The sequence below is a fragment of the Symphalangus syndactylus genome, chromosome 6 (assembly GCF_028878055.3).
Source record: "Symphalangus syndactylus isolate Jambi chromosome 6, NHGRI_mSymSyn1-v2.1_pri, whole genome shotgun sequence".
Lineage (NCBI taxonomy): Eukaryota > Metazoa > Chordata > Mammalia > Primates > Hylobatidae > Symphalangus > Symphalangus syndactylus.
Genome location: NC_072428.2, coordinates 12,296,754 through 12,318,810, shown reverse-complemented (window position 1 = coordinate 12,318,810; position 22,057 = coordinate 12,296,754). Strand labels below are relative to the sequence as shown.

The 22,057-nt window shown below is 50.0% G+C and overlaps 1 pseudogene; it reads left to right on the top strand.

The window, feature by feature from the left end:
- Positions 1–20,399: 20,399 nt before the first annotated feature.
- On the top strand, positions 20,400–21,292 carry LOC129483880 (DNA damage-regulated autophagy modulator protein 1-like; annotated as a pseudogene).
- Positions 21,293–22,057: the final 765 nt, after the last annotated feature.

Below are 22,057 nucleotides of genomic sequence, written 5' to 3'. Positions count from 1 at the left end.
TATTGCTGGGGAAAGAAGGAGCCCATGGATTTTGGCAATGGATGGCACCAGGCAGCAAAAACTTCTTTTCAAGTAGAAACAAAGGACAGGGATGGTCATTTTAATGAACACCTACTATGCATCAGACACACAGCAACCCTATTCTACAGACTCAGAGAGGTTAAGTTACTTGCCCAAGGTCACACAGCTAATGAAAGAGGTCCAGGTTCCTACCTGGGCTTATCAGACTCCCAGTTCATGCTTAGTTTTCTTCACCCTTGGCAAAGGAATGAATCTCAAAGGGTGGAATGTGGGTCCCCATGGGTGGGTGGGGCACGGGAAGCCCCTGCTACTGAAATCCACAAGCCGGCCCTGCTGTGAAGGAGGGAAGGGTCAGGGCTGAGGCCCCACCAGTCTTGCCCTCCTTCTGGTGACCTTGGCTGAATGCAGTGGGGGACTCTGCTTTCACCTGGAGCAGTCATGCTCTGGGAAGGGCCAGTTTCCTCTAAGAAGAAAACATCTTTTTCACACACAGATGCCTGAGTGGGATTCTTTTCCCAGGGCCCAGTGTTTCTGGTTCTAATTTTTAGTTTCTTTTGGTGGATTTGTCCTTACACCTTGACCGTGTGCCACTTTGAGCCTCAATAGTCCTGCTTCTCAGAGGCCATCTTGGTCCCCTTTAGGCCAACAGCATGGGGGGTCCAGGACCCAGAAACAGGAAGCTGGGGAGAGCTGCGTTCACTGGCGGATTTTTCTCTGTATTGTAGGTGGGGGCATGAGAATTGGCAGGATCAGGAGGAAGGGTGGGCCCTCTAAGAGCCCGGGTGACTGTCGATTTGCTTAATTCTCAGGACCAGTTGAGGGGTTAGGTGAAGAAGCCCTGGGCTGGGGCAGGAAGGAGACGCCGTACCCAAAGCCGCACTTTAGCTAAGGATAAGATGACTTCAGGCCAGGCGCGGGGGCTCACGCCTGTAATCCCAGCACTTTGGGAGGCCAAGGTGGGCGGATCACTTGAGGTCAGGAGTTTGAGACCAGGCTGGCCAACATGGTGAAACACCATCTCTATTAAAAATACAAAAAAATTAGCTAAGCATGGTGGCCAGCTACTCGGGAGGCTGAGGCAAGAGAATAACTGAACCTGGGAGGTGGAGGTTGCAGTGAGGCGAGATCGCACCACTGCACTCCAGCCTGGGTGACAGAGTGAGACTCCATCTCAAAAACAAAACAAAAAAAGAATAAGATGGCTTCAGGTCTCAGTGCTCAGCACCCCTTCCTTCACCCCAGGCAGTCTAGGAAGGAATCCGAGATACTGAGTTTGTTTGCTCTCGACTGCTGTGCTCCCTCTATGAATTGCTACCCCTCTCTGTGCCCTGTTTCTCCTACCTGAAAAAGAGGAAGACTAAGTCTCTTTAGGCCCCTTTGGAACCTCAGCCTCCCCTCTTGCTCCGTCATCCTCATCCTTCCTCTAAAATATGCCAACATCCTGATTCCTCTCCTCTCAGGCAATCGGGCTTTGTTTTCTATAAAACTTCCAACTGATCTAAGAAACGCCCCCCACCCATGTGTTCATGTGTTCACTGCGGAGGTCTCTTCCTCCCTGAGGTGTCCCTTCCCAGGGCTGTTGAAAGGTAACAGGGTTCGCGTGGTGAAGCTCAGAAGTGAAGTCAAGTCACAAGTCTGTTACCAGAAAGGGGTCTTGATCCAGACCCCAAGAGAGGGTTCTTGGATCTCTCACAAGAAAAATTTGGGGTGAGTCCATAGGGTAAAGTGAAAGCAAGTTTATTAATAAAGTAGAGGAATGAAAGAATGGCTCCTCCAAAGGCAGAGCAGCAGTGCGGGCTACTCGAATGAGCATACTTATAGTTCTTGACTATATGCCAAACAAGGGGTGGATTACTGACGAGTTTTCTAGGAAAAGGGCAGAGATTTCCAGGAACTGAGGACTCTTGCCCTTTTTAGACTATGTAGGGTAACTTCCTGACACTGCCGTGGCGTCTGTAAACTGTCATGATGCTGGGGGAGTGACTTTTAGCATGCTAATGTATTATAATTAGTGTATAATGAGGAGTGAGGATGCCCAGAGGTCACTTTCATTACCATCTTGGTTTTGGTGGATTTTGGCCGGCTTCTTTACCGTATCCTGTTGTAATAGCAAGGTCTTTGTGACCTGTATCTTGTGCTGACCTCCTGTTTCATCCTGTGACTTAGAATGCCCAACCTCCTAGGAATGCAGCCCAGCAGGTCTTGGCCTCATTTCACCCAGCCCCTATTCAAGATGGAGTAGCTCTGGTTCAAACGTCTCTGACAACCCCACCACATTGGAGCCAGCAACCTGGGGCAGGGGCGTCTTAGCGTCTCTGAGGACAATGGCCGCTCCTTGTTCCCTGGGCTATTTGGAATAGAACCTGAGCCACCTCCTGCCCAGCCATGCCCAGTGCAGAGGGTCAAGAGATCAGCCTTTGGTTTCAAGCCTGCCCTCTAAGTTGCCATTGGCCAGGGATACATAACTCCGTGTCTTTGTGTCTCAATTTCCCCATCTGAACAATGATGGTGTCCCTCATCTCCACCACCCGCCTCTACAGACACTGAAAGGAACCAGAATTGTGGGTTTCAGTGGCTGCCCCCTGATGAGGAGAGCCAGCCTGGCCTGGAGGCCTGGAGGAGGCTGAGGAGGTGGAGGAAAGGCCACATGCTACAGCCCCGCCCAAACCTCGCAGCAGGCACATCTGCAACTCTATCTGGAACAGCGGGCCCCACCCACACACATGGTCGAGCAGCCAGACCTCCAGCACGCCCCCCACCCTGCCTGGCTGCCTTTCCTGCCACCCCCGGATTTGTACCCATAATCTGCATATTTAGCAGTTCACCACATTGCAAGCCAAACCATAAATCCTTCTCAGGCGGGGCCCTGGGAAAGCGCTACTCATGCTTCTGCAGAGCCCCAAGGCCTGGTGTCTAAGACCCCATTTTCCAAGTCTCCAGGTGGGCAGGACGTCAGCTGTGTCTTCAGGTGTCCCCTGGATCTTCAGAGGCTGAACCAGGCAGCTAAGCAATCAGAATAGTCAGGATAATTCGAAGAAGAAGAAAAAGGAAATAAGAATGATTTCATTATTTGAATTTCAGGACACTGAGTGAGACGAGCCGCACAGTACCCTTCTCCCTATTCTGCAGAAGGGCACACCAGGCTCAGGTTCAAGTTCAGAGTCATTCAGGGCCGACTCAGCCACAATGCCAGGGAGAGCCGTCATGTCTCAAAGGCCCGACCAATTCAAGTGAATTTCTAATTCTCGAGTCTAGAAGCAGCTAGGAGCTATGGACACAGCGTGGGGCAGGGGACCCACATGCTTGGCCTCCAGTCCCAGCTCTGCCCCCAATCAGTTGTGTAGTCATGGCTACAGGGTTGACCCCTTGGAGCCTCTGTTTCCACCACCCCTTTACTCCTGGGCTCTCTCCAGATCCCGATTCAGCCTCCCAGCCTCCCACCTCCCCAGCCCCAACTCCGAAGGCGTATATAGGGCTTTTGAATGTCACTGACTCTTCTTGAAAATGGAAATGGACACCCTTAGAGAGCTGTTATCAAGAAATGTGCAGAGCAGACATCCCGGTGCCCTTAACCCATCCTTGAACCTGACCCCTACCCTAAAATACCAGCCATTAGCATTTTCCTAGCTCTGTCTTCCAACCAGATGGTGCAGTAAGTATTTAGTCCTGACATCAGCCCTTCGGAGACAGAGGAAGATGATGAGGAAGATAAAGAAGATGATGTTGGTGAGTGGCAGAGGCTGGGCTCAAAGTCAGAGCTGTCAGATTCGGAGGCCTGAGCCTTCACTACTGCTCTGTGCCACCCAAGGCATGGGAGTCCCCAGGAAGAAGGAACCCTCCACCATATTGGCTGTTTTCTGTAACCCAGTCAGCCCCATGAGGCCCATGCCTCTCCCCAGGTCCTAAAAGGCATGCGCACCTCCCCATTTCCAGCACGCACCACACCCCCTGCTCCTCTGCACAGGGGCACCCACTCCCTGGATTGGATGTGAGAGGGAGATTAAAGATGTGGCCTCCATAGCCTGACTTTGTTGCCACAGGCCTGGTCTTGACTCCTCAGCTCACTGGGGGTTCCTCAGGGTGGGATTTGGGGTTCCAAGTCTTCTGTTCTCTCTTCTATTCCTGCACCTAATGAGGGTTTGTGGATCTCCTATCTCGTGCCAGGCATTGCTCTGGTGATGGAGACAAAGCCATTCAAAAAAAAAAGACTATATCCTCAGTCCTACTGTCTTCAGCACAGGCTGGCCCCTAGGCAGTCTCCTCCCCTAAGTGTCCACGGATGGATGGAACAGAGAATTGAGAAGGAAAATAGAAAAGCTACATCTCGAACCACAAGACCAGCATGCAAATGCTCACTTGCCATTAGTGTGCTGTGTGACCTTGAACAAATCATGTGCCCTCTGGCCTCAGCTTCCCCATCTAACAAACAGAAGGCCTTGGCTCCAGCAATCACGCAGCCATGGTGATTCCTGTCCCACCTTCCTGATTGTTGCCATGCCCACCTGTAACTCTCTTTATTAAATATTATTCTTTAAATAAATGTACCTTTTCCAATTAAATACATTTATTTTAAAAGGTAAATTTATATTGCTGACCACTGTGGCTGATGCCTGTAATCCCAGCACCTTGAGAGGCTGAGGTGGGCAGATTGCTTGAGCCCAGGAGTTCAAGACCAGCCTGGGCAACATGGTGAGATCCTGCCTCTAAAAAAAAAAAGAAAAAAAATTAGCTGGGCATGGTGGTGCCCACCTGTAGTCCCAGCTACTTTGGAGGCTGAGCTGGGAGGATTACCTGATCCCAGGAAGGTTGAGGCTGGAGTGAGTAGTGATCACACCCCTGCACTCCAGCCTGGGGGACAAAGTGAGACCCTATTTCAAAACAAAAATTGTATGACTCCCACAAATGAAAAAAATAATCAGTATCATTTGCCATAAGAAATAAAAGGGGCCGGGCATGGTGGCTCACGCCTGTAATCCCAGCACTTTGGGAGGCCGAGGTGGGCTAATCACGAGGTCAGGAGATCAAGACCATCCTGACTAACACAGTGAAACCCCGTCTCTACTAAAAATACAAAAAAAATAGCCGGGTGTGGTGGCGGGCGCCTGTAGTCCCAGCTACTCAGGAGGCTGAGGCAGGAGAATGGTGTGAACCCGGGAGGTGGAGCTTGCAGTGAGCCGACATCGCGCCACTGCACTCCAGCCTGGGCGACAGAATGAGACTCCATCTCAAAAATAAAAATAAAAAAGAAATAAAAGGTAACCAGAAAAGAAGTATGATGAAAACAAAGCAGTGTTATTGGCTTTACTGGAAACTGCACTGTGCCAGAGCCCAGGATCCCATGCCCTGCTCTCTCTTCCAGTTCAGTTCATTCATCTAACAAACCTTCACTGAGCTCCTCCCATGAGCCAGGTGCTGTGCTGGTGCTGGAGATAAAGCAGTTAACAAGAAACAGACAAAGTCACTGCTTTTGTGCAGCTCACACACTAGTGGAGACAGAGAGAAAATAAGTAAAATAACACGTAGTAGAGGCACTGACCAAGAAAAGCGAGCAGGGGAGGGGTCACTACCTTGCCCAGGGTGGTCAGGGATAGTCTGGATGTGAGTTTGAGTAAATCAAGGAAGGATGCAAGGGAATGAGATGTGTGGGCACCGGAAAACAGCATTCCAGGTGGCGAAAACAGCAAGTGCAAAGGCCCTGAGGCAGGACTGCCAGCAGATCTGAGGAATGAACAGGAGCTGAGATCAAAGAGCTAACAGGAGCTGAGGTGAGGGAGGAAGAGAAACAAGATAAAGATGAACTGGGAGTCTGATAAGCCCAGATAGGAACCTGGACCTCTTTCGTTAGCCATGTGACCTTGGGCAAGTAACTTAACCTCTCTGAGCCTGTAGAATAAGGTTGCTGTGTGCCTGATGCATAGTAGCTGTTCATTAAAATGACCATCCCTCTGCTTTGTTTCTATTTGAAAGAAAACTTTAGCTGTCTGGTGCCACCCATTGCCAGGGAGACTGCTGTTAGCAGGGAAGGTTTAGAGCCTTGAGAAAGGTTCAGGTTGGAGGCGCAGCAAATAGAAACTTCCTCACTGGTTTAATCAGAAGAAAGGAAAAGAATAAAGCGACAACTCTCAACAACTCTCTGGTTTGGTGACTCTATGCTAAGTAGTGCCAGGTCTTTATGGCTCTCTGAAGTCAGCCTGCCGAACTCTGGGATGTGAATATTGACCTTCCCTGGAGCATGCTTTGGGGCTCTCTAGGTTTCTTTCCTGCTGTGTTTCCAAGTTGAACACAGAGGCATCTAAAGCAGCTCAAGAAGTGATCTAAGTGGTCTGTAAATACCCCAGAGGGATCCCTTTCCCTTACCTCCTCCTCTTCATTGCATACATCTGCACTTTGTCTTGCCTTGCTTCCTGCCCCAGCCAGGTGAGATGGTCCCTGGGGCTGGAGGCAGTGCAGATGGGACAGAGGAAGGGTCTGATCAGGCATCCAGTTGGAGGGAGGGTTGATAGATGTTTGGAATGGACCTGCCTCTGCTCCTGTGGATGGACGACTGTAGAGTCTGGGCGCCTCAAGGGCGGGGCTGGGTTTTAGTGGTACTGAAACCTTGTTGTCCCGTTCAGAGGCCAGGCCTGGTGGGTATGTAAGAAGGTAACTAAATAGCCTGCAAGCTGATTGTGCACAGCTAATTCCCAAGGCGGCTGCGAGATGGCAGAATTCCAGTGAGGACAGGAGAAGCCGGCAGAAGTCTGGGCAGGGCAGGAGGACCCTCAGCGCTCACCCCAGGCTAGGCCAATGGGTGGTACAACTTCTGGGGGCGCTTCTTGTGTTGCCTTCTGTGAAATGGTACCTGCTGGGGTTGTGCAATGCTCAGCCTTGCCTGGGGTCCTGAGTTTTGGGTTGCCTTGTGGTGCTGGCCAGGAAGGGGGAGCTAAGCTATGTCTAACATGGACATAGCAAAAAGGGCTTCCTAAAAGGCCAGGTGCTGGAACTGGCCTGGGCTGGGGCTGAAGGCTGGCTGTATGACCTTGGGCCAAGTGCTTAAATCTCTCTGTGCCTTGGTTTCCCCATCTGTAAAATGGGGACAGATTAAATGAGCTAATACAAAAAAGTGCTTAGGGCCTGGATTGTCAGTCCTCAATACATGTTAGCTTTCATAATAAATGCCGTTGTGGTCATTATTATTATTTTCCTTGGCCAGTGAGTTGGAGAAGGAGTTTGGTTCAGGAAGGACGATGTAGTGAGGACAGGCAGAGATGGGAGTGGGAGATGGATACCACCTGTGCCTGGCCCTGAGCTGGACACAGGCAGCAAGTGATGAGGCCTGCAGGAAAAGCTCAGCCAGAGAATGTTATGACACAGCAGAGGGAAGAGGGGCAGCCCATGGGGATTCAGGAAGGCTCCGGGATGACCTGTAATCCCAGCACTTTAGGAGACCAAAGTGGGTAGATCACTTGAGGTCAGGAGTTCAAAACCAGCCTGGCCAACATGGTGAAACCCCGTCTCTCCTAAAAATGCACAAAATTAGCCAGGCATGGTGGTGGGTGCCTGTAGTCCCAGCTACTTGGGAGGCTGAGGCAGGAGAATTGCTTGAGCCTGGGAGGCAGAAGTTGCAGTGAGCCAAGGTCATGCCACTGCACTCCAGCCTGGGCAACAAGAGCAAGACTCCATCTCAAAAAAAAAAAAAAAAAAAAGAGAGAGAGAAAAGAAAGAATCTAGCAATATATAAGGTGCTGGGTGCTTATGCATTTTATCTCATTTAACATTCACATGTTGAGGACATTTAATATTGTTGATGATTATATTCCTATCATCAACAACTGTTATTATCCCTGTTAGGGATGAAGAGACTGAGGGTCACAAACAGGAAGTAATTTTCTCAAGGTCACGCAGCTGGGAGGTGGTGGAGACGGGAGTAGAACAATCACCCACCCTCCGGGTTGCCCTCCGCGGGTGGGAAAGGTGGGTGCTGGGCTGAGAACTGGGGCAGATCTCCTCCCGGCTCTGCCTCTGTGCTGCTGTGTGATCTCGACTCGGAGCTTCTTGCCCCTCTTCTGTGGAATGAAAGGGGAGCTAAGGAGGAGGGTGTCTGAGGGGCGAGAGATGAGTCTAGAGGAGAAGCAAGTGTGGGCAGGAGGGGCCATGACCTCAGCAGGCTGGGTGAGGTCCCAGCTCAGGAGCATCCTGGGAGCTCTGGGGGACCTGGCCTGGAGCTAATTAGCTGCTGGGAGGGGAAGTGCAAGGGCGGCGAGCTTGTGGGGGCGGGCCAGCACCCTGACACCAGGCCCAGCACCCACGAACATCTGGCCCGCTCTCATGCAGGCCTGGAGAGAGGCTCTGTCTGAGGGTCAGAGGTGGGGTGCAGATTGTCAGGGAGGACCTAGCTCTGCCCTGGGAGTTATGGGACCTTGGACCAGTTTCCCCATCCATCCCGGTGATAGATGAAGCTGGCAGCCCCCTCCATGGGCCCCCTTCCAAACCTCACATTCCCTGGGCCTGCGAGTGTGGGGAGAGGTCAGGGAGATAGGACATCCCTGGAGGCCTGGGGATGTGGGGGGAGGCCTGTGGGAGGACAGCTGAGGTGAGCCGGGAAGAAGACTGCAGTGTCATGAAGACTTGTGCTTAGAAAGAGCCTTGTAGGTCTGGGTGCAGTGGCTCACGCCTATAATCCCAGCACTTTGGGAGGCCAAGGTGGGTGGATCACCAGGTCAGGAGTTCGAGACCAGCCTGACCAACATGGAGAAACCCCCATCTCTACTAAAAACACAAAAATTAGCCGGGTGTGGTGGCGCATCCCTGTAGTCCCAGCTACCCAGGAGGCTGAGGCAGGAGAATCGCTTGAACCCAGGAGGTGGAGGTTGCAGTAAGCCGAGATCGCGCTACTGCACTCCAGCCCGGGCGACTGAGTGAGACTCCCTCTCAAAAAAAAAAAAAGAAAAAAGAAAAAAAAAAGAAAGAGCCTTGGAGAGCTAGCCCACGGTTTGAGCCACTTAGGATCACTGCAGTGGAGGGGTGGCCAGGGGAGAGGGGTCCCTGTCCCGTCATCCTAGGCCCCAACAGCTTTCTTTGTCTGCCTCCGTGTCTGTCTTCCACACTGGGTGTGGCAGAGTCAGGCCTCTACTGCTAAGCCTGAAAATGCCCGACTCAGGCCAGCCCCATTTCACAGAGAGAAAGGCCCAGAGAGGGGGAGGGATTTGCTTGAGCCACAGCCAAGGAGGCTGAGGGGACCGCGGTCACAGAGGGGCGCCACCTCCACCACCCTCTCCATGTAACTCCAGCGCGCCTGCCTGTGAGGAGAAGAGACCTGCGGCCTACCCTGATGTGCTCACGCCAGCGCAGGAGAGCGTGTCCAAGGCGTGGTCCACCTGGACCACTGGCTCTCCTGGCATCTTCCGTAAGAACCTACGCAGCTCCGTGTGTTCTTCACTCCTGGTTTCTCCCTCCTCAGAATTCCAGGCTGCTGAGTTTTTCATTTCGCCGTCCCTCAGAGAGGCAGAGTCCGTGTGCTGGGGAAGTCTGGAGATGCCCCTGACTTCCCTGGGAGGTGCAACTTAAAAACAAAGAAGCAAAACCGCAAATCCAACGCCTATCCACTGTCCGGTGTGGCCTGACAACATCCCGATGTCCCGTCGTAGCAGGATTGCCCCCTCTATGGAGAGGAGGAAACCAAGGCTCAGAGAGGAAATGGGCGCTCCTGGTGTCCCCCGCTGGGAGTAGAACTCAAGCCTGGAGGCTCCAAGCAGCCTGTGGCCTGCTCTGGTGAGGATTTTCCACCTCTCCCAGGGCCTCCCTCCCCGACGCAGAACAACTCGGATCTGCTGGGCCCAGGGCATCCTCAGGTCTCATCGGACCCTCAGTGGGCCTGGACAGCAGTGAGCAGGGCCCAGACAGCTGTTTCAGAGACAAGGGCGACACCTGCTGGAGATACATGGGCACGACATGCTAAGGCCAGGGGCACTTTCACTGCCTGACTTCCTTCCTCCCTTGATGCGTGTTTATTGAAGGCCTGCTAGATGCAGCGTCTCCGAGGTGTCAGAGACACTGAATGAAACCTGGTCTTTACCCTACAAGAGATTTCCAGCCAAATAAATAAGGTGCATAGCAATAATTGCAATGTAAAGTATGAAAACCAATGGTTTTCACTTTATTCCCCCTTTTAATCAGTGGAAATAAATTCCTGTGTGAAAATGTAGTTAACAGTCCAGGTGCAGTGACTCACACCTGTAATCCCAACACTTTGGGAGGCCGAGGCAGAAGGATTGCCGGAGCTCAGGAGTTCAAGACCAGCCTGGGAAACATAGCGAAACTGCGTCTCAACCAAAAATACAAAAATTAGCAGGGCGTGGTGGCATGCGCTTATAGACCCAGCTACTCCAGAGGCTGAGGTGGGAGGATTGCTTGAGCCTTGGAAGTCAAAGCTGCAGTGAGCTGAGATTGCGCCACTGCACTCCAGCCTGGGTGACAGAGTGAGACCCTGTCACCAAGAAAACCAAAAGCAAAATCAAAAAAAGTAATTGACAATAATAGCCAACACTTTGTGAGCACTTACCATGTGCTAGGCGTGGTCCTGAGTGCCTTATCCAAATGAACTCATTTATTCCTCCCAACAACCCTTAGGAGGCAGGTACAACATTAGCTTCACTTTACAGATAAGGAGACTAATGATCAGAGAATGCGAGTAACCTGGCCAGGGTCATGCAGCTTGAAAGATGCAGAGTCAGGTTTTGAATGCAGGCCACCTGGCTTTGAAGCCTTGACCTTCATCTCAAGGTTACACTGCCTCTCTGTACACCTGGTACAAGTGAGGCTTCTCTGGCAGTAGGGGTTGGGGGGATGTGAAGTTAGGAACCACACTCGCTCTGCCCATCCCCCACTTCCTCTGGATTCCTAAGGAACCATCAAAAGCTGCTGACCCCAGTGTGGAAATCAGTGCATACATGACATTGATAGCAACAGTGAAGAAAAGTGCAGATGAGTGTTCACAGGTCAAGAGCTTTCAGCTTTACAAGAATAATAACATTTAATAACAGATAATGAATGAGGAGGATGATGGTAATAGAAATGGTAATGCAATGGTAGCTGTAATGGAGATAGAGATGTGCTGTTTCCGATGGTGATGGAGTTGGTGATGGAGGAAATGGTGATAGATGGTTGTTAGAGTTGTTATGAGAATGAAAATAGTGGTGTTACTAGTGACACTCATGGTGGGAGAGGTGGTGATAACATTGATGGCAATGATAACAATGCTGATGATGGTATCTGATGAGAATTATGTGGTTGCTATGGTGACGAGGATGGTAATGGTGGTTGCTATGGTGGTGATGATGGAGATGGTTGATGACGATGGAGGTGGTGGTTGCTATGGCGATCAGGTGGGCACCATCTAATCAGCCGCCAGTAAATATAAAGCAGGCAGAAAAATGTGAAGCGATGATACAGGCCTAGCCTCCCAGCTTATGTCTTTCTCCTGTGCTTGATGGTTCTTCAGTTTTGGGACTTGGACTGCCTCTCCTTACTCCTTAGCTGCAGACAGCCTATTGTGGGACCTTGTGATCATATAAGTTAATACTTGGGACTACAGGTGCACATCACCATGCCCGGCTAATTTTTGATTTTCATACTTTTAATAGAAATGGGGTTTCACCATGTTGGTCAGGCTGGTCTCAAACTCCTGAACTCATGAACTGCCTGCCTCGGCCTCCCAAAGTGCTGGGATTACAGGTGTGAGCCACCATGCCCGGCCGAGCCCAGGAGTTTGAGACTGCTGTTGAGCCCTGGTCATACCACTGTATTCCAGTCTGGGCGACAGAGCAAGACCTGTCTCTGAAAAAATTTATATATAATTAAGGAATCAATCTAGGAGCTCCAACATTCAGCTAATAGGGGTCCCAGAAATGGAGAGAGGAAGGAATGAAATTGTCAAGGAAATAATACAAGAAAATTTCCCAGAATTAAAGGACATGTGTCCTAGATGGTAAGATCCACTGAGTATCCAACTCAGTCAGTGAAAAAAATATCCACATCCAGGCTCATCATTACAACCTTTCAGAGGCGGAGATCAAGGTAGCTCTGTGAGGTTTCTGGAGACAGCTGGCTGGGACTTCGATGAGACAAGTGAGGCACTTGCCTTGTGGGTGGAATTCAAGGGGCACCAAAAAACTCAGTGATCAAGATAAAAAAATTAATGCACTATTCAAAAAAGAGGCCGGGCGCAGTGGCTCATGCCTGTAATCCCAGCACTTTGGGAGGCTGAGGCAGGCAGATCACTTGAGGTCAGGAGTTCAAGACCAACCCAGCCAACATGGAGAAACCCCATCTCTACCAAAAATACAAAAATTAGCTGGGCATGGTGGTGCACACCTGTAATCCCAGCTACTTAGGAGGCTGAGGCAGGAGAATCGCTTGAACCTGGGAGTTGGAGGTTGCAGTGAGCCAAGATCGCACCACTGCATTCCAGCCTGGGTGACAGAGCAAGACTCTATCTCAAAAAAAAAAAAAAAAAAAAAAGAAAGAAAGAAAAGAAAAGATAAAGAAAGCAACCCACGATAAAAAAAAAAAACACAACAGCAAAATTTTAAGTAAAGACATGGTGTGACAGGACTGGGATTTGGGTGAGGTGAGTGAGGTCAAGCTGAATAAGCGTAGGTTTGGATCTCATCTTTATTTGAAATTGGCATTTCAATGGGTGAATTTTTTGGTACTCCCTTGCATGTTTGCATCTCAAATGGGTGCTTCGCTCACTTCGTCCTAGTCCCAGCCCTGCACAAGAAGCCTCTGGAGTGATGGCATCAAGCTGCTCAACAGCGACACTGGAAGTTTGAAGACAAGGAAGCAATGCCTTTCAAAAATCTGACTGAGACTGGCTAATGAGCAGTGGCTCATGCCTGTAATCCCAGCACTTAGGGAGGCTGAGGCAGGTGGATCACTTGAGGTCAGGCGTTGGGGACCAGCCTGACCAACATAATGAAACCTCATCTCTACTAAAAATACAACAATTAGCCAGATGTGGTGGCATAGGCCTGTAGTCCCAGCTGCTTGGGAGGCTAAGGCAGGAGAATTGCTTGAACCCGGGAGGCCAAGATCACACCACTGCACTCCAGCCTGGGCGACAGAGTGAGACTTCATCTCAAAATAAGCAAAAAACAGATCTGACTGAAAATGTTTTTCTAACTAGTATTCCACACCAACCCAGACTGTCAGTTAAACATGATGGGAGAAATAAAGAGCTTTCTAGACATGCTGTGTCTTCAAATAACTTGCCTCCTATGTACCTTTCTTAGGGAACTGCTGAAGGATGTGTTTCAGTTAAATCAGCGCTCCAAGAAAGAAGTTAGATCCAGAAACAAGGGCTGCAACACAGGAGGGAAGAGAGAAGGGAATTCCTTGGGTCATGGCTCCAGGGACACAAGGAGGCAGCTATGCCTTGGACCAGAGAGCAAGCTGCCTAGATCAGCAGAAGTCAGAAGGCTCTAGTGGCTGGGGGAGTTTGTCCTCAGGAAGAAAACTCGGCCTAACAAATGATCTGACAGGTTGGGTGATGAGGAAAATTATATTGAGACATGGAAAGATTTCATCAATTGTTTTCAACGACAACAACAAACAGAACTAAGTTGATGAAAAATGAGGGAATTGTTAATAGGAAGAACAAAAAGGAAAGGAAATAAGATCATAGTGTGCTACTTGGCCCAGGAATAAAATAATATTTGTGTATTTATAAAAGTGAAAATGTGGAATGTGGATTTTAAAAGATTGAGATATTATTTTGGGAGCATAAGAGGAAGAAAAGAGGGAATGGAAGAAAAATTTCTCTAAACACACTGAGGCTGAGGTGACGAGCCAAGAGATTGAAGAATACACATATTATTTAGTTTTATATATTTATTTATTTATTTAGAGACAAGGTCTCACTCTGTCACCCAGGCTGGGGTGTAGTCGCTTGATCTCAGCTCACTGACACCTCCACCTCCTGGGCTCAAGCAATCCTCCTGCCTTTGCTTCTCTAGTAGCTGGGACTACAGGCATGTGCCACTGCACCTGGCTAATTTTTGTATTTTTAGTAGAGATGGGGTTTCGACATGTTGCCCAGGCTGGTCTTGAATTCCTGGCCTCAAGCGATTTCACCTGTCTTGGCTTCCCAAAGTGCTGGGATTACAGTCATGAGCCACCGCACCTGGCTTAAAGATTACATGTATTATTTAGAAATAGGGATAGAAATAACAGAAGAGACAGCTTTGGGGAAACAAGGTGAAAGGATAGGAAACAGGAGACTTCCATTTTCAATTGTAAGCCTTTTGGGGCACTATTTGGTTTTTCAGATTTACAGGTAATACTTTGATGAAAATAAAAACAAATTTAGACAAATAGGTTTGGCTCATATTCTCTCCTCTATGAAGGAAGAGGCCCCCCACCACCCTGCTGTCCTGAGCCTTCTCTCTCTGTGACAACCTGAGCCCAGGGCTTGTGTCCCCAGCACTGACACATGGCCCTGTTCTTCATTTACTCAAAGACTAAGTGAGTGAATTTTTTTTTTAAATAAAGTTTGTCAAGTTCAGGATAATTTAAAAAACAACAAAACCCAACTTTTGAAGAGGTCAAACTGGGAAAGTTATGCTACACTAACATCAAGGGACACTTGTCTTTTACTGGCTGTTACAGGTGATAATGACACTTTTTAATTTATTTTTTTATTTTTGAGTGTCCAGTGTGTTTGGGTGAGGTTCCGGGCTGGATGGGAACACGGTGGGATTAGAGGCAGATATACCTGGGCTCCAAGGCTATCTCTGCCACTTACGAACTGTGGATTTGAGGCAAGTTACCCTGAACCTGTGTTTCCTTCTCTGCACTGTGGGGATAGTAACAGAAAAAATCCTTTGTAGTCTTGTTTAGGCTGAGAAAAATGTCGGTGAAGTGCCGAGCCCATAGTAGGTGCTGGTTAAACAGGATCATCTTCTTAAGCTGCAGGATATTTGGTGACAGTAGCTCTTCCCTGGACCCCACTTCCTGAATTCCTGTCCTTATGGAACCTTCTGGAAGCTCTGGCCTTTGTCTCTGACACCGCTGGACCCTGGGCTCTGTGTGGACACACTGCATATTAGCACAGTGGCTCATGGCACCTACACCATTTCAGAGACATCCGAATAATTCCATTTTGGGATTTGTGCTGAGATGGTTTCAGTGGCTTTGCTTGGTTTCTAAACAAAAGTTATTTAGGTGGGAACAGATTCAACTTGAGGTTTTCGTGATTTTCACACGACCTTTAAATACCCCCGATTTGCAGTTTCCTTCTTTCTCTAATGAAAAACTGGATCGTCTTGTTAAAAAGAAACTTAATGTGATGCTGTTGGCCTGCAAATCTCCTAGCCTCCCTCTCTCCATTTCACTGGCTCCCACCCTGTCCTGTCTCCCTTGGCTGCTCCACCCACCGTCTAACCCGGCAGTCCTCAGCTGGCCTCCATCCACTGCTCCCTCCGTGGGAACGGCTCACTCAGAATTCACCAAGGCCTTCCCGGTAGCCACATCCAGAGACCTTGTGCAACTTCCTTCTTCAGGCTGAATTTAACCCCTCTTCTTGAAATGTTCTCGTTCTCTGGCTTTGGGACACGAAAGAAGCCTACTTATTTGTTCCCTAAAGTTCAGTTCTTGCTTTTTTTTTTTTTTTTTACGTTATTGCTTTATTCTTTACACCTTTGATGATCACCTCTATGTGGATTATTTTCTTAGCTCTCTTCCCATTTCATGCCAGTGTCTCCCTGGAGTCTTACTCTTGAGTCCTGATGGACTACTGGCCATTTTCCTTCAGACATTTTGAAGGTACCTCACCTCTAGGACAGATCCAACCGTCTGTCCTGGCCCCCCGCCTCTACTCCCTCCCTTAATCCATGGCACTTGAAACCCTGGAGTCCTCTTCCCTTCATTACCACCCTCCCTTCAGCAGTTTCTTTCTTTCTTTTTTTTTTTTTTTTTTTTTTTTGAGACAGAGGTTCGCTCTGTTGCCCAGGCTGGAGTGCAGTGGTGCAATCTCAGCTCACTGCATGCTCCGCCTCCCGGGTTCACGTCATTCTCCTGCCTCAGCCTCCCGAGTAGCTGGGACTACAGGCGCCCGCCACCACGCCTGGCTAATTTTTGTATTTTCAGTAGAGACGGGGTTTCACATTGTTAGCCAGGATGGTCTCGATCTCCTGACCTCGTGATCAGCCCGCCTTGGCCTCCCAAAGTGCTGGGATTACAGGCGTGAGCCACTGCGCCCGGCCTCCCTTCAGCTTTTACATCATGAACCAGTCCACGTCCTCTGATCGTGGCCTCCGCACTGTCCCCAAACATGCAGTCACTCCTGTGTTATGCCTGGAATATCTGGGAGGGCACACTTTCACAGTCACATTTTTCAAAAAGAGAGGCTTTGTGTTAATCCATGTATATATTTGCTCAGAGACCAAGGATCGTGCAAAGCATCCTTTGTCCCATCAGTCTCCCAAAGCCGGGCCACAGACTGTGTGTATGGCCTCATCGCCGTGCAGAGGACTTGTCCTTCTCCTTGGGGTCAACCTGACCAAAGGTGTGTGCAGGGGGAGATGGTACTTCTAGGTTCACAGTTCAGCCCTCTCCTAAGAGTCTTGGCTCCACCCTGCAGAGGAGATGTTAGAGCCTTAAGAATTTAAATTCTCCAGATTCTTAGAGCATGTCTAAAACAAATCAACTATTCTCTTGCTCCTTGATGCATTATTATGCGAATAAAGTCGCTGTCTTTTTACTTAATCTTGCCAAGGAGACTTTCTCCTCAAGGATGGGGAGGGGAGGCACACTCCATCCCGCCATGCATCTCATACTCTTCCCCACCTGTATCTTGGTTTATGCTGTTCTGGTCATCTATTTGGGATATATACTTCTCTCCCATCGCTGTAATAACAATCTACCTATTCTCCAAGGCAAGGAGATCTTAACCACTTTTGTGCCATGGGCACCATTTAATGGTCCGATAAAGCCTATTAGGCCTCTCTTCCAAAAAATGATTTGAAAGATATAAAATACACAGGATTATAAAAGAAACTGACAACAGTTACTAAAGTAGGAACTACTCAAGGAAGGAATGGGAAGGGCATTTCAGGGGAGAGATCCACGTGAGTGAAATATGAGGACTGGCAGGGAACAGCAACCCACCTGGGTAACCACAGCGTGACAGGAGAGGTGAGAGGTGGTGGGAGATGGAGCTGGAGATGCAGGCAGGGCCCAGGGTCACGCAGGGCCTGGGAGGACAGGTTACAATATTCCCATTTTCCTAGACTAGGGCCTAGAAGCTCGGGAAGATAAAGGGACTTGACTAAGGTCACATAACGTGTAAGTGACCAGTCAGGCTTCGAACCCAGGACTCTGTGACGCCTCAGTCTCATCCCCTTTGCATCATCGTGTAACTGCAGTTGCTGCTGCTGGTTTTCCCAGCTCCTGCTCCCATTTCTCTGAGGCTCCTGGAAGACAAAGGGTGTTGCTTTTCTGCACCATTTATTGTAATGACTTCAATTAAACCTTCTTGTGCTGGATCAGTGAGCAGCTCTAGGGAATCGATGAGCAGGGCTGGCTACCAGGGAAGCAGAGTCTCCTCCCCTTGTTCCTGCCAATCCTAGGTCCGGGTTCCTGTCCCCAGGTCTAGGGAGGACTCAAGAGAGGAAATGGGGACCGGGGGGCAGGTAGCAAATCATGAGACAAGGAAGCAAGTGTCTATTACCTTCCTGACGTTGAGGGTGGGTGGCCAGCCTTTGGACGTCCATCTTTCCTGGCCCTGCCCACTGCTGCCCTTGCTCAGCTGCCTTCCTCTGGCTAATTGGGACCTGCAGCTGCAGCTCCAAGACAAAGGGGCATCCCACCTGGCTGCCTTCGGTGCAGGCCCAGTGTGCAAGGAGCCTGGGCCCCAAGGAAGAGGAGCTAAGGGCCCTGTCCTAACTTGCTACATGGCCTTTGGCAGGTGGCCTCCACTCTCTGAGGCTTCTTCTGGGGAAAAACAACAGGGTGGAAATTGCAGTACATGACGCTGTTGTTCTCCACTGGTCCTCTTCAATTCATTGTTTCTCCTTCTTAGCATTGCTCTGTGCCTCAGAAGGCTGATCCCTGTGGAATGAATCAATGGGTTCCCGTGTCTACTGGCTCCAGTATGATTTGGCCCCTGGGAGACACAGGCAGGAGGCTGGAAAGTGGGAGAAGAGAGGGTGGAGTATTTCTTCTCTGCTACCTTCTGCTTTGATGCAGGGTTGGGCCAGTGACCTTCTGCCTGGCTATAGCTTCTGCCCAGTGGTCCTTCCCACTGTTCCAGGCCCCGATGGGCTCCAGTAACCTCCTTTAGGCCCGTGGGTGGTTTCTAGCATGATACAGTGTGGATCTGTGTCCCTGCCCAAATCTCATGTGGAATTGTAATCCCCAGTGTTGGAGGTGGGGCCCGGTGGGAGGTAATTGGATCATGGGGGCAGTTTTAATGCTTAAGCACCATTCCCCTAGCGCTGTTCTCATGATAGGGTTCTCATGAGATCTGGTTGTTTAAAAGTGTGTAGCACCTCCACCCTCTCTCTCTTCCGCCTGCTCTGGCCATGTGAACGCCTGCTCTGGCTTTGCTTTCTGCCATGATTATAAGTTCCCTGAGGTCTCCCCAGAAGCAGATGCTGCCATGCTTCCTATACAGCCTGTGGAACTCTGAGCCAATGAAACCTCTTTTCTTTTTTTTGAGACAGAGTCTTGCTCTGTGGCCCAGGCTGGAGTGAAGTGGCCTGATCTCGGCTCACTGCAACCTCCACCTCCTGGGTTCAAGCAATTCTCCCAACTCAGCCTCCTGAGGAGCTGGGATTACAGGCGCTCCCCACCATGACTCGCTAATTTTTGTATTTTTAGTAGAGACAGGGTTTCACCATGTTGGCCAGGCTGGTCTCAAACTCCTGACCTCAAGTGATCTGCCTGCCTCGGCCTCTCAAAGTGCTGGGATTACAGGCATAAGCCACCACGCCCAGGGCATCTTTCCTTTATAAATAACCCAGTCTCAGGTATTTCTTTATAGCAGTGCGACAACACACTAATACACAGCAGTTTGCAGTCTCTGGGTTTCTCAATATTCTTCTTGGTTTCTTTAATCCGGCCTTCTGTAAATAGTACCTCCTCAGTAAGGTCTCTTCAGTTGAACTATTTGAGAGAGTTCTGTTTCCTGTTGGGACACTGATGTATTCTCTGAAGGCCCTTTCCAACTCTGAAGTCTGACACGTTCGTGAGGGGACGATGCAACGACCTGGCTGACTCTCAGGCACTGGAGCCTGGGTTATCCCGTGACAGTTTACGGGCCGAGTGATCCCAGCTCCTCGGCAGAGCCTGGGTTATCCCGTGACAGTTTACGGGCTGAGTGATCCCAGCTCCTCGGTAGTTCTTTCTTCCCCTCCTTTGGTCCTCAACCTTCACAGCCTTTGCTCAGATTCCCATCGTTTATTTCTTGTTTTAATCCGACTTTATTGAGGTAAATTACAAATAGCAAACTACATCCATGAAAGTATACAGTTAGATGAATACCTATCTGTTAAGGCTTGAATGTTTGTGTCCCTCCAAATTCACGCTGAAACTTAATCCCCATTGTGGTGGTATTAACAGGTGGGGCCTTTTAGGAACTGATTAAGTCGTGAGGGTTCTTCCCTTGGGAATGGGATTAATGGTCTTGTAAAAGAGGCTTCAGAGGCTGGGTGTGGTGGCTCACGCCTGAAATCTCGGCACTTTGGGAGGCTGAGGTGGGCGGATCACATGAGGTCAAGAGTTCAAGACCAGCCTGGCCAACATGGTGAAACCCCGTCTCTACTCAAAATACAAAAATTAGCTGGGCATGGTGGCAGGCACCTGTAATCCTAGCTACTCAGGAGGCTGAGGCAGGAGAATCACTTGAACCTAGGACGCAGAGGTTGCAGTGAGCCTAGATCACTGCCATTGTACTCCAGCCTGGGCAACACGAGCAAAACTCCGTCTCGAAAAAAAGAGGCTTCAGAGAGCTGCCTGGCCCTTCTCATCCTTCTGCCATGTGAAGACATAGCGTGCATCCCCTCTGGAGGGTATAGGAACAAGGTGTCATCTTGGAAGGAGAGAGCAAGCCCTCACCAGACACCAAATCTACCAGCACCTTGACCTCCAGAAATATGAGAAATACATTTCTGTAATTTACAAATTATCTGGTCTAAAGTATTTTGTTTATAGCAGCAGGAATGGACTAAGGCAGCATCCTTTTTATCCAGGACTGTTCTAACAACTTTCTTTCTTTTTTTTTTTTTTTTTTTGAGACAGAATCTCAAATCTGGCTGGACAGCCAGCCTCCCCTCCCACCGTCCGTGACCGTCAGTGCCTGGCCCTGGCCGCCGCCTCCAGGCAGCCCGGAGCAACCCGGCGCCCGGCCCCGCTGGATGCAGCACTCCGTCGGCGGCGCGATGCTGTGCTTCCTGAGGGGAATGGCTTTCGTCCCCTGCCTCTTGGTGACCTGGTCGTCAGCAGCCTTCATTATCTCCTACATGGTCGCCGTGCTGTCCGGGCACGTCAACCCCTTCATCCCCTACATCCGTGATACAGGAACACCACCTCCAGAGAGTGGTATTTTTGGATTGATGATAAACTTCTCTGCATTTCTTGGTGCAGCCACGATGTATACAAGATATAAAATCGTAGAGAAGCAAAATCAAACCTGCTCTTTCAGCACTCCTGTTTTTAACTTGGTGTCTTTAGTGCTTGGATTGGTGGCATGTTTCGGAATGTGCCTTGCCGCCGATTTTGAGGAGTTAGCTGTGCCAGTGGTTCATGACGCGGGCGCTCTTTTGGCCTTTGTCTGTGGTGTCGTGTACACGCTTCTACAGTCCATCCTATCTTACAAGTAATATCCCGAGTGGAACAGTCTCTCGACATGCCACGTACGGATGTTCATCGCTGCCGTTTCTTGCGCAGCTGTCATCCCCATGATTGTCTGTGCTTCACGAATTTCCATAACCAAGCTGGAGTGGAATACAAGAGAAAAGGATTGTGTGTATCACCTAGTGAGTGCGATCTGTGAATGGACAGTGGCCTTCGGTTTTATTTTCTACTTCCAAAATTTCATCCAAGATTTCCAGAGCATCACCCAAAGGGTATCTGCAGAAATCAATGAGGATATTTGAAGAATTCCATCTCACTCAGTGAATGTCGCAGGCCATTTCTAAAAGTGCAACAGAGGACAGACAGGGTATTGAGGCCACCCTGATTATTGGGATGCATCTGCAGCACATCCAGGACTTGAATTTCCTTAAGAGTTCCTAATAGTCTCCCTTCCTTCCTTCCTTTCTTCCCTCCCTCCCCCCTCTCTCTCTCCCTCCCTCCCTCCCTCCCCCTCTCTCTCTCTCTTTCTCTTTCTTTCTTTCTTTCTTTCTGCCCGGCCGCCCATCGTCTGGGATGTGAGGAGTGCCTCTGCCAGGCCGCCCCGTCTGGGAAGTGAGGAGCGCCTCTGCCCGGCCGCCCATCGTCTGGGATGTGAGGAGCACCTCTACCCGGCCGCCCCATCTAGGAAGTGAGGAGCGTCTCTGCCCAGCTTCCCCGTCTGGAATGTGAGGACCGCCTCTGCCCGGCCGCCGCCCCGTCTGGGAAGTGAGGAGCGCCTCTGCCCGGCAGCCCCGTATGGGAAGCGAGGAGCACCTCTGCCAGGCTGCCCATCGTCTGGGAAATGAGGAGCGCCTCTGCCCGGCTGCCCCATCTAGGAAGTGAGGAGCGTCTCTGCCCGGCTGCCCCGTCTGGGAAGTGAGGAGCGTCTCTACCTGGCCGCCCCGTCTAGGAAGTGAGGAGAGCCTCTGACCAGCTGCCCCACCTAGGAAGTGAGGAGCGTCTCTCCCCGGCCGCCTCCTCTGGGAAGTGAGGAGCATCAGCATCTCATTCCCTGGCACAATAATCCCAACAGGTGGGTGTCACTGTTTTCATTTTGTAGATGAGAAAATGGAGGCACAATGAGATGAAGTTACTTGTCTGAGGTCTGGTAGCCAGGAAATGGCAGAACTGGGATTTGAACCCAGGACTGTAAACCAAGCTGGCT